Here is a 12,452-nt window from a genome sequence, read left to right as displayed (position 1 = left end):
TGACAGATTAATAGTATGGTATAAAGGATGAGATGAAATAAAAGGTCTGATAACCAGAATTTGTGGGGCTTATGAAAGTGTCAATAAAACATGATTATCTATTCTCTCATAAATACACATTTAAAAGGAGAGAGCTACAATTTTTCTAGTTTGACTGAAGAGAATGTCCACACAAGCTCGAAGGCTGAAGAGATTACAGAAAAGACTCATAATTATCCTCTTAGGGACATTAATATCACTGATTTAATGGAGATTTAGTTATAAATACTAAGCAATGTTGCCTTGACTGAGAGGCCAGATTCTTGTCTGACTAAAAATTTTCAAAATGAATGCTGCATTATTAACATCTTTACTGCAGCTGACCTCTGATTACTTCTTTTTCCTCGTTTTCAATGCATCTGTTTTACTTTTTGAAATCATTTCAGTATCCCTTATGAACTCACCATATTTATACGGCCTTACCAATGCATTTATAAAGCTTTATACAATTTCTTGTAATAGATTGGATACCATTGTTCAGTGGACAAAAAGAATCAGTCTGAACCAGGAAGTGACTTTCTCAGTATAAAGACAATTGAAAGTGTCCCAGAGGAGACATTGATATCCATATGTTAATAGATGCCAAGTCTATTTTCGCTATTTATTTTTTATTATTTCTATTTTATTTCAGTTTGAAATTTTTAAAAGAAATTTATAGAAATAAAGATAAAACATGTATGAGCAATGAAATCAGTGACCACTGTACATTTAGTGTGAACACAACAAGATTTCTGTTTAGAAAAGGGCATAGGATTAAGTACAAAACATATCTTGTTGTATGCGTTTTTTCCTATATTGAGTTAGATCAGTTAGATCCCTCAAATGCAGGCTGAGGCACTCAAATAATGCCCAAGAATGTGCACAGTATATATACAAATGCAATAATCAAAATTTTGGACACTGTGAAAATCAAACACATTTTGCACATTTTGATATGGAAACAGCTGTTCTTTGAGATATGAGCTTGTCCCATTGTGTGCTCTTTGATGATCTTTGTGAAACAATAATGTCTTACACTTTATCTACAGCAACAAAATACTTCTTACAGTCTTATAAATGTGTTATAGGACCATATAACCTTTAATAACTTTATGCTGTGCTTTGACCTGCCAAAGTCACACCACAGCACATTGTAAGTATTAATAAGATAGTCTTCCATGATGCGATTGTTTGATTTTCATTAATGCATATGAATTGTCCATTCAATGGGCATTATGCTCACTGCTCATAATGCTTTATCAACATATTATAAACCCTTATCATCCCCTTTTATGATAATTCTTCTTCTCATGTGCTCATGGTGCATTTTGAGTGGTAGGTTCAGAGAAACATGTCAGAAATGTCTTCCTGATTCTGAGCAAATCCACACTCATTGCCTCACTTCAAATACTAATTAAAACCAAATATCTGGACTATCAAAAGCAATAGAGATAGAAAGTAGCGTCTTATGTCTATGTTCTTTAATTCTTTTTAACCCTTTTCAAACACTGCTCCACCTGCTTTCAGACACACAAGTGTTGTTTACATCAATTCTCTTTCACTTCTGAGGGGGTAGTGATTGAATTCTGTCTTTTTTAACAGAGGCAGTAGAGCCTGAATAAAGATCTGTGGTGCTCTGAGTTTATAACATTGGTGAATGACGCCCCATAATGGCACTTAAAAGAGAAACTTGCATCATTAATCATCCCTTCCTTTCATACCCTTGACGCCTGAGACAAGGAAATCCATGTCTATCTGAGCACAGACAATAAATATGAACACAGCCCAGATTAGTCCCAAAAGGACAGAATGGATACTCTTTAAGGGCACATTTTCCAGTCATCACTCAGCAGACTAAAATGAGCCAATTATTTCTTATACAACAGCATGCCAATTAGAGAAATGTCTGCTCTGCTCCATTCATGAGATTGTGGTGTGGTTTGTGTATGGTGCTGCCAGTCAAATTCATTTACACAAGATTTGGTAGGAGAGGCATGGTGTTTTTTGAGACAGCACCTGATGGGATGGTTTTAGACCATTTGATGACACTGTATTAGAGGAAACAGCATTAATGTATTTGTGTGTGTGTGTGTGTGTGTGTGTGTCTGTGTGTGTGTGTGTGTGTGTGTGTGTGTGTGTGTGTGTGTGTGTGTGTGTGTGTGTGTGTGTGTGTGTGTGTGTGTGTGTGCCTTGATGTCTCAGTTTAAGGCCACAGGGGCTGGACCCGCCACTCACTCCAGAGTAATAGAAAGGGTTTCTCTTCATGTTGCCCCTCTTTTTTATGTTGAAAAAAAAATTAAGATTGTTTTACCCAAGCGTATCATTATGAGTTTCACTTTCAAACAGCGTTACACTGCTCTCCCAAGGGGGTTGAGTACATACATTCCTTGTCCAAAAAAAAAAAAAAGGAAAACAAAAAACATCTAGATTGCACTTAGCTGACGTGTTATATAAACTGTTCTTTAGAATAAAGCACCAGCATTGACCAGATCAACACACAGCAGTAGAGCAATGGTGCGTGTGAAGAATGGGATTCTAATGATGTGGTCTAAGGAACATCAGGCACAGGGCAAACAAAAGGATGAAAGGTTTTTCCCTCTAAGACCTGTAACTGATGCCATGTTGGAAACCATCTGCTTCATTCTTGTCCTGGCTGTCACGTCTGATTCTAATCCAGACTAACTGAACACTACTGGAGCCGTCTCTGGGACTCACTGCTGCAGGCCGGACAGATCTACAAAGTACTCAAAAGAGACAGGGGAGCAAAGGAACACCTGCTGAATTTCATAAGCTAGGATGCCAGTGAGATTGTTGTTTGTGGTTATTTTGATCCAAGTGACATGAAATCTGTCCTGTCCCCAAAAAATCTGTTGATTTCCCTTAAATTGTGCATAAACAAATACAATAAGGTTGTATCACTGTAAGATGCATTTAGTACTTTGTCAAACTTCAGACTGTCACAGCGACTGAGAGTTGCCTTTTCCCAATGAGCTGTTCATAACCTGTAAAAATGTCAATATTAGTCACAGAGTGGCTGCTTGAAACAACATGGTAGGGATGCTCTTTGTTTTTTGCAGTATACATTTTAGTCTCTCTATGGGGATCTTTCTTTATATTGGTTGTATCCACTTCAAATAAGAGCAACCAGACTCTCCAAATTCAGCATTTTATTTTCCTAAGTTCTTTTAAATGGTGGACCTTATTTCTTTCCAAAACCCACTCTACTTGCCAAGTAGCAAACCAAAAACACAGTTAGCAGCTAGCTTATGCACATAGTGGAGTATCAGCAGATTTGGAAGCCAGATATTAGAGAGGTTGAGGTTGGAGAGAGCAAATCCTGACCAAAAGGTCAGAGAGCTGCAAGGTTGTCAACCCTTATCATGGAATCTAATAAGATTTCTTGTAAATCCTACCTGAGACCTTCACCTACCAACAACTGTAGGGTGTAAAAGCTACACCACATCATGACTGTTTGAACGTCCCCCGCTGATGTGACATGTACCATGCACACATAACTTTTTAAATGTCAGATATATGAAGAAGCAGTTGTTTTGATATGTCTGCTTTATTTTTTTCCTCATTGCCAGTAAGATCAAAATAGGTATTTATGTAGATTTGAAGGACTGAGAGAGTGTTTGAAGTCAAGCAGTCACTGGCTGAAACATCAGAGGGGTTGTTTTTTTATTAGGTGCTGTGTTTACTGGAAGGAAAGAGTTCATTTGAGCTGTATCTAGTGGCAAAAGGGCAAAGCACTTGTGTACAACTTTTCTAGATTCAAACCATCAGCTTATTTGTGGTAATCAACACTTGCTTTGACTAAAACCCAGCTAAGCATGATCAGTTCACCCACTGCACTCTTATTCAGGCAAGGTAGGCTGGGTAATTGGGTTATAATTGGCCTGCTTACAATCAAATTACTTCATTCGGCACATGTTTGCCATGCAGTTTCATTTAGGCAGTCATTAGTCCCAAACTTGCACATGGAGAGGCAAAACAAGTGAAGCCATATCTTCAAAACATGTCCAAAAATGACAACTCAGTAGTTAGTAAACATTAAATGGTTTGAAAATGAGTGCTGCACGATTTAAAGAACTCCAATAACCCTCAATCTATGAAATGTAATGTAAAACAAAACGTTTTTCTATCCACCTGTATTTTCTTGAGTAGGAATATCAAATAAAAGCAGATTTCCCTCATCCATCTCCTTGGATGTTGAGAGGGAGATTTACAGGATTCTGAATCCTCCACTTGTACGTGTTTGTAACAACAGTATTTTTCCCTCTACAAAGTACCATCTGCACCCCAAAATTAGAGCTGATGAAGCAGCACTTCTTCAGAATCATCTGCTTGGTATCTCTTTTACAACCTGCATCTTAAAAACAGTCTGCAAGATAAGCTTACAATTCTCTCATTAACACTCATAAAGTCTTGTTAATTTATTTACTTATTTTAACTTTTGTCAAATTTCTCATCAGTCACAGCTGCATCACAACCATCAGTCACAGTGTAATAGTTTCTCCCCACCAAACTGCACCTTTAACGATATGAAAAGTGCAGGATTGTTTTCCCCAGCTCTTTAATTGTCTTTAGAAAGAACACTGGCAAAACGTTTTGTATAATGAAGCTCAGAAGTGATGCCCTGAACCCAGTGTGAAGCAGAGAGAGGTTACTTTAACAAGGGAGGCCTCCAAGTCACAACAGCCTGACTTTGTTTAATCATTTCTGCTCCAATAGCATTCGCTTCTGAAACACATTTGACTTTTTGTCAAGATGCTCTTTAAATACAACAATCTGAAAGGATTTTAAACACATTTGACCAAGAGGTCTGTACTACGAGGCAGGATTCTGTTTTAGCAAATAATGCTGATAGGCTTTTGTAGCATAACACCAAGTAGATTTAATAGATTTTAGGTTCAAGCTTTTGATTTGGAATGGTTCAATAGGTGCATATCAGTGATGAAATTACACCTGGTTAAAGAAATTTTCAAAAGTATTTGATCTATTAAAAGACATTTAAAAAAATCTTGCTGCTAATTGGATTCTCCTCCAAAGTGAAGCCAGATCAGGAAGATAACTTCAGTTTGCTTTGCTCATTTTACAATAAAGGCTCTTAGTATTCACTTAAACCTCATCTCTTATTCTGTTTGGATTGCTTGTGACTGCATCAGCCTTAAAGATTATTATCATTTCAACGATGATACAAACAACACCTTTCTGGGTGCATGCACTTTCAAATCCCCATTACTCAAAAGTGCTATACACATCAAAACTAAAACAGTATCTCTTCCAATGATTGCACTGCGGTCCCGGTCACGGTGTGAGTCTGCAGACCATCTAAGCAGTTTGCCATTCATCACTAATGCTTTCAATCATTGTGTGCAGCTGAAAACAATCCCCTCTGTGAGGAGCATTGGGTAAGTGGATGCATTGTTGATTACCTGTAAGTACTCCTGGTACAAAAGCACAGCTGTTTACTCTTGGTTTTGCCCATGGAGACATTATTCACTGCCCAGGTAAAAGAGATGGGTGATCAAAACAAATAGAAAATGATGCATGCTGCACATCAAAATTATATTTCAGACATTTTAAAAGATAAATAAAGTTTCACTACAATCATGAATGAGAAATTTAGCTTAAATTGAAAATTCTTACCACTTTCTGTCTTCATTTGCATCATCATGTATTTTCTTTTTACCCACAATGGTATGTTTCTCATATGAGTCAAACAACCAGCTCAGTATGAGAGCTAATACAGTTACTCTCTAGCCTGAAGCCGCAGGTTAAGAATTAACTTTCCCAGTAGAGTCTGTGAAAGTGTTCTTCATGCTTGTTTTGCTTGTGGAGAGATTCATTTTCCCTGTGCAGTATTCAAACATGAGTAACCGTTCTCTCTGGGGAGCTGATGTTTATCCTTGGATCTCAAATTCCAACCTTCCCAAACAGGGCATGACTGACCTGGAAGAGTACAGATGCCTTCTTTATTCTGCAGCTCCAATCTCTCAGGAACGAGGCTGTAGCAGCCGAGAAGATGTTTTCTTTTTTGTATTTTGGGAGAAGTGTTAGAGATACTATTTGTATTTGAACAACTTGTTATACAGTATCTCATTCAGTCAGATTTCGCTCCTCTGTATGTTTTATGATGTCTTATTAAAAGAATGGTGATTCATCTCTTTGTAACGCTTTGTGCCCGTAAGTGCATAGACATAGCACAAGTTTGACTCTGTATTAAAAAATACCCCAACAAGACACAACAAATGAGTTCTGTGATCTGCTAAAATGTGTCTCTGAAGCTAAACCAGCTGATCAGTTTTACTTACTTTACATTTATATAAGAGTAACAGTGACTGTGATGTGGAATGAGCTCCCATCATTGTCAGTGTGGTTTACAGACTGAAATTTGTCAATGTAATCCACAGTACTTGGGACAAGCACAAAGATCCCCTTCAGTGAGGAGGACAAAGGGGCAGGTGCAACTTCCTCCTCTCATTCACTTTATGTAAAACTGACACTGTGCCAGCCACAAATATATGAGCACTAATACACGCAACAGGGGAGCCAGCTTGTGTTTCATCAGTGTGTGCAGCTAAACAGAGCCCCATTCTGCAAACAAAGCTGTCTGAATGTGGTTGTATAATATTGCAGCCATGATGCCAAACTCTGCATGCTTAAAGGCAGCTTGCACCAACTTTCTATCTTTGACAGAATGAAATGAATGAATTTTGTTGCTTTTGGGAGGCTTGTGTTAACTAACCAACCTGTTTGACATAATTGGCAATTAATAGGAAAAAAAAAAGTCAAATTGATTCCAGACAGCTGCCTCAGGTGTTACATCTTAGAAAAAATGCTGCAGGCTCATGAAATGTGTGCAGCAACTCAAAAAGGTCTGTTTTTTGCCCATTTGACAAACAGATAAAGAATCAGAGCTTCAACTGAAGATGAAGAAATGAAAATGTCTCTAAATATATTCAATCAGCAAGAGCAAAACTGGGCAAAAACATGGTATTTGATGGAAAAGTAATGGGAGCACTGTATATTGGCAATCATTATTGTGAATACAAATCAAGTTACTGTAACTGCTCTAACCAAGGCTATTAGCAGCTGCCATAGCAACAGAAAATGAGGCCGGCATGGCATGATGCCACTTACTACTAATTGGTTGGGGCAGAAGTAGGCAGACCCCATCCCCCCCATCCCCCGACCATAGCTCAAAAATGGCAAACATGAATACAAAGCTAAGCTGAAGCAAAATAGCACAGTTGCACTTTTAACAGGCTTGACAGGCTAGCTATTATGTCAGAAAACTAGGAGCTGCCTATTAAAAAGACTGAGTGTTCTGTCTGCCTCAACTGCACCTATTTGTCTACTTTTTTGCATCATGCTTTTTGAACTGCAAGTACAGGGGATGCCAGCTTGACTGTTCATAACTAACTTTTCAAATCCCAACCTCAAGCCTGAGGACCTCCCTTACACTGATACCTAAGAAGCCAGGACTGTACAGTTCATGGAGCACTGATATTTATTATAATATTACAAACTGCTGTAGTCTGAGATAGCAAACATTATATTGAGATGACTACAGCTGAGAGCACAACTTACATGAGTCATGGTTTGACTGCTTTCCATATGTGTATTTTAGATGATTAAAACAATTATCTCCAGCTGTTTGGCTGCAGTTTTTTGTAGCCTTGTTATACAACTTATTTACAACATGTTGTTTGAAAATGCTGTAAAGCTCTACTTAATTGTTAATATTATCTTTCATTAGAATAACAGTAACTAAAACCAGTGAGGTAAAGCAGAAAACTGATGAATCACACAAAACCTGGTTTGACTCTTCTTTCTCCTACAACACAGCTGGTTACTCATGAAAAGACCACTGACCTGTTAGTCATTTAATAAAAACCTTGTGATTATGACTCAGCATTAATTATTGATGGCGCGTGGGGCCAGCTTTGTCTGGATCAATGTTAATGTTGCTCTCGCTGGCTCACAGTGCTCCTGAGCAGTAGCTGTGTAACCTGCAGCGGCTGGTTGTTGTTTTGTTGGAGCGGCAGCAGGTGGCTTGCGTCCTTGGCTTTTGTTGCTTGTGAACTTGAGCCTTTTTTGGCACATCAGCAGGTTCTCATGAGACCACAATGATCAGGTTCAGCTTTCTGTGTTTAGATCTTGTTGCATCATGAACTGCAGTGTGTGTATCTGTGACCAACATTTTGTGGGATACATCACTCCAGGGTGCACCATGAAAGCACCACTGTGCTGAACTTGTGCTCTAACAGCATATGGGGTGATAGATGAATGAGTAAAATTGTTACAGAAGGCTAATAAACATAAATGATGATTAAAAATTACATAGACACAATTTTTTGGTAAAACTTCAGAATTTAAAAAGTGTATGGTTATGGAACTAACTACATTAACTCTGACTGCCTCTGTGACCTGCAAGAGTAAACAAGACTATCAGGGACTATTCGTTTTTTTAAAAATTATTATTATTTTCACGATTTAAATGCTTAAAGTAAAAGATTCTGCAAAGATAGCCTTATAATGTGTTCACAAATGCCAAAAGCAACATAATCTGAAAGTGCCCTATAGGAACTATATAGAGCACTCATATGTGTGCTATTGGGTACGTGTTTGCACACTTGCATCATACCATCCTTTGATAAGTCACTGCCCCAGTTGAGACTGGACCTGCCCCAGCCAAGCACATTTCCCCACCTTTCTCTCCCTTCTCTCCACTCACAGTGGAAGCCACAGCATGTCCATGACAGAAGTGTTCAGCTACGCTGTGAAAATGAATGGCTAGTATGCCCTATAGCGCTGTGCAGCTCAGGGCCCCATGACAAAGTTGAAATTATTTCCAGGTTGCTGGAAAGTTCAAGAACCCTTATCAATAAATCCCGCCAGTTGCAGCAGCAGTTTGTTATGACAGATGTATTTATTCCCCTGACAAGCAGAACTACCTCTCAATTACGACAAGTATGCATGTTATGAGGCTGCCAGCACCCTGACATGGCAGATGCTATTAAAATGCAAACATCTGTTCATTCAGAAGTTATTTTTGAGCCCTTGAAACTAGGGCAGGTAGTTTAATTATAGGTTAGTGGAGTTTTTTTTTTTAAACTAAAACACTGCACCAAATCCAAGACACAGCTGCTGTTTTTGGTATTTTCTTCATGTGGTTGTGTATTCTGCTCATAGGATATCGCTCGCAGCTTGTAGCTGTATTGTTATTTACTCAGTATTGTCAGAGCAGCATTGAAATACTACCCAACGTTTGGTTGTCTGTAGGCGTGTGTGTGTGTGTGTGTGTGTTAGTTGCTGCTGGAATTGTGTTTTTAATTCATTTTCACTTTGATATTTTGAATACTTATGAAATTTCAATTTATATGACAACAGTAAAAAAACAGACATTTCAATTGATACAAAATATCCCTGGCATTTTTTCTGAAATCTTAATTAACAAAAAAAAAAAAAAAAAAAAAAGGTTAGAATTGAAAATTCAAATTGATACAGTTCATTGTTTTGGTTTAGAGCTGTCTATCTGGCTGCTTTGGTTTACTTTAGACTTTGTCATCATCATGGCTCTGAGCTTAACAGGTGAAAACAAAGGAAACAGTCCACTAAAATTGATCAGATGTGATGAAACAAAACCTTGAGTAAATGCTAATAAATTGTTATTAGCTAACATGTAAGGTTTTGTAAGGTGATTGGAGTCTTTGCAACTTAGAATAAAGTGATATATATATATATATATATATATATATATATATATATATATATATATATATATATATATATATATATATATATATATATATATTGTTTTGTTGCACCATTTCAAAAGCCACATTTCTCAAAGGATGGTGATGTCCTTCTGTGTAATCACTCTCCTCAGATGGCTTTCTTTTTATCTTTTCATTCGATTTTTATGTAAATTGGTTGCAAGAGTAATGCTCCCAGGGGACTAAAGTATTGTACTTTTTTTTTTTTTTTCAGAACTTCATTAGCAGAAAATTTTAGTGTGAACTTAAGATGCCAGGCTTATACATCTTCAGTGGTAGCTTTAACAGTTTACATCAACTTTATAAAGCGATAAAGACACAACACTGCAGTCAAAACTTGTTTGTTCACTTGCTATCCATCACAGTATGGAAAGTACATTACAAAATTTTGAATCAGCACATGCGTGTGTTCAACTACTGTTTGGGTAGTACCTTGGTTTTTTTGAAAGGCACTATATAAATTTGAGTTATTATTATTATCATTATTCAACTATTCAAGCACAGTTTGTCAGACGGATGAAGAATTCGATTTGATTTAGGACTAAGATTTTTATCAAATTTATTAAACTGAAATTCAGATCTTTGTGCATACTCATAAAGTAACTATAGCTACTTCAACCAAGGCAATCAGCAGCTCTATCAGCCACAGAAAATGAGGCCAGCATGGCTTTTAGGTTGCCGTTACACTGGGAAACTATACCATGCTGAAGCACACTTCAGTTCTTAACTTTGGATCGTTTGGCCAGTGTCACTGCAAGCGTGCCGTGCTTGAGCAATCACTTCTCTGCTTTGGCACACTTCAGAGAGCTGGGCTTCAGCGCGGTTCAGTTTATGCACTAGAACAAGCATGCAGACTTGTGGTATGATCCATGACCTGATGATTGCTTCTGACCGCTCCTCATGACAATCACTTTCAACTATAGCTGGTCTGTTAGAGGGCTGTGTCGGATCAAAACAACTTAACATAAACCAAAGAGTCTCTAAAGTTGTAGCTGTGTTCTCTGTGTCTCATTGTGCTGACTCTGATGAGATTGTGCTTCATGTAAACAGACACTTCACAATGACTTAGGTGGGCCTAAGTCTGGTTCATGTTGGAGTAGTGTGACCGCTGGCTGTACTCTCAAGCAGGGGAACAGCGCTAAGGTGGGGCAATCTTGCTTGAGTACGGCACAGTTCGAATGGCCGGTGTGACTGCATTCTTAATCAGTTTGGTCACAAGTAGGCAAACCCTGCCTCAAGTCCAGAACTACACATCAGCACAAAACTGAAGCATTGTATTCTATATCCAACCATTTATTCCATGTCTATACACTGATTGCAGAGTCTACTATATGAGGCGCATATCAATATTATCTAATCCTTTTCACACGGGGTTACACAAGAACAGCCATCAGAGGCAGTCTGGGGCTTAACTGCCTCATCCATAGACACCATAGACCACTAGACCTGGGATCAAACCCTCAACCCTCCTATTGAGAGATGACCAACTCTACCACTGAGCTACAGTCTCCCTGAGATGATGATATCTAGCTTTGCTAATCTCACCCTTAAATCTGCAGACCTACAAAACACCAAGTACTGAGCATCCAGGACTGTACTGTTAAGTAAGTAAGTCTGTTTCATATTGCTGCACTCTGAAATAGCATATCTCATGTAAAGGTCTGTAATTGTTGGAGTAAAAAGCACAACTTACATGAGCCATGGTCCGCTAAACACAATGCTGCATGTGACTGCAGTGAGAAACTTAGATAATCAAGAGACATAAACAGCTTAACATTCGCATTTTATTTTTATTGTAAGCATGCTAAGAGTTAGCATTTAGCTCAACCCACCATTTAACCTTAGTGCAGCCCCAGGTACTTGCATTGATAAGCATACTTATTTGTGTCTTCATTCAACCTTGTTTTTTTGTTTTGTTTTGCTTTCTTTTTTTAAATTTTATCTTATGACTGTGCATTTCCTCTAAATGATCTGAAGACACATTTCATAATAGCTGTTTTTATAGAGACACTAATGTATATTTAACCAAAAGTACAAGATAATTGCAAATAAAAATGCTATGTGGTTTTCTGCTACAACACTAATCCAGTGTGTTCATCCAGGCAACTGTACACCAGTATTAGCGTACTCTCACAGCAGGGTCCTTGAAGGGGGGGTTTTAGTATGACTTCACATGCGCTCTTTTATGCATGCAAAGAAAAGACTCCCTTCAGTTCTCCAGTGAAAATGTATCTTTGAACTGTCTACTTAAACTACAATAACGTCCCTCTCTCCAGCAGAGGCAGCTCTCCACTCTGCTCCCACAGCTCAAAGGGATTTTTCATCCTCAATTGGGTATGGGAAAGAAAAAGTGGGTCACAACAAACACTGTCCTTGTTAACAGAACATGTAAATAAATAGACACATACTCGCGCTGAACTAATCAGGAAAACAATTACAACCCCCATTTAAAATGTTCCAGCACACTGCTGTGAGGATGACAAGTAATTTCCCACTCTTTCATTTTATGTCCCATGGCATCCAGATGAGAAGATTAATGAAGCCTTTCAATGGGGTTTACAAACACAACCTATCAAAAGCATTGCTCCAACCTGTCATCTTTGACAACAACAGACGCTTTGTTAATCCAACCAGTTAGTAATTCAATTC

The sequence above is a fragment of the Halichoeres trimaculatus genome, unplaced genomic scaffold, assembly GCF_033239565.1.
Source record: "Halichoeres trimaculatus isolate MK-OKI-2021-1 unplaced genomic scaffold, fHalTri1.1 fHalTri1_scaffold_3, whole genome shotgun sequence".
NCBI lineage: Eukaryota > Metazoa > Chordata > Actinopteri > Labriformes > Labridae > Halichoeres > Halichoeres trimaculatus.
Note: the sequence above shows the minus strand (reverse complement) of the source record.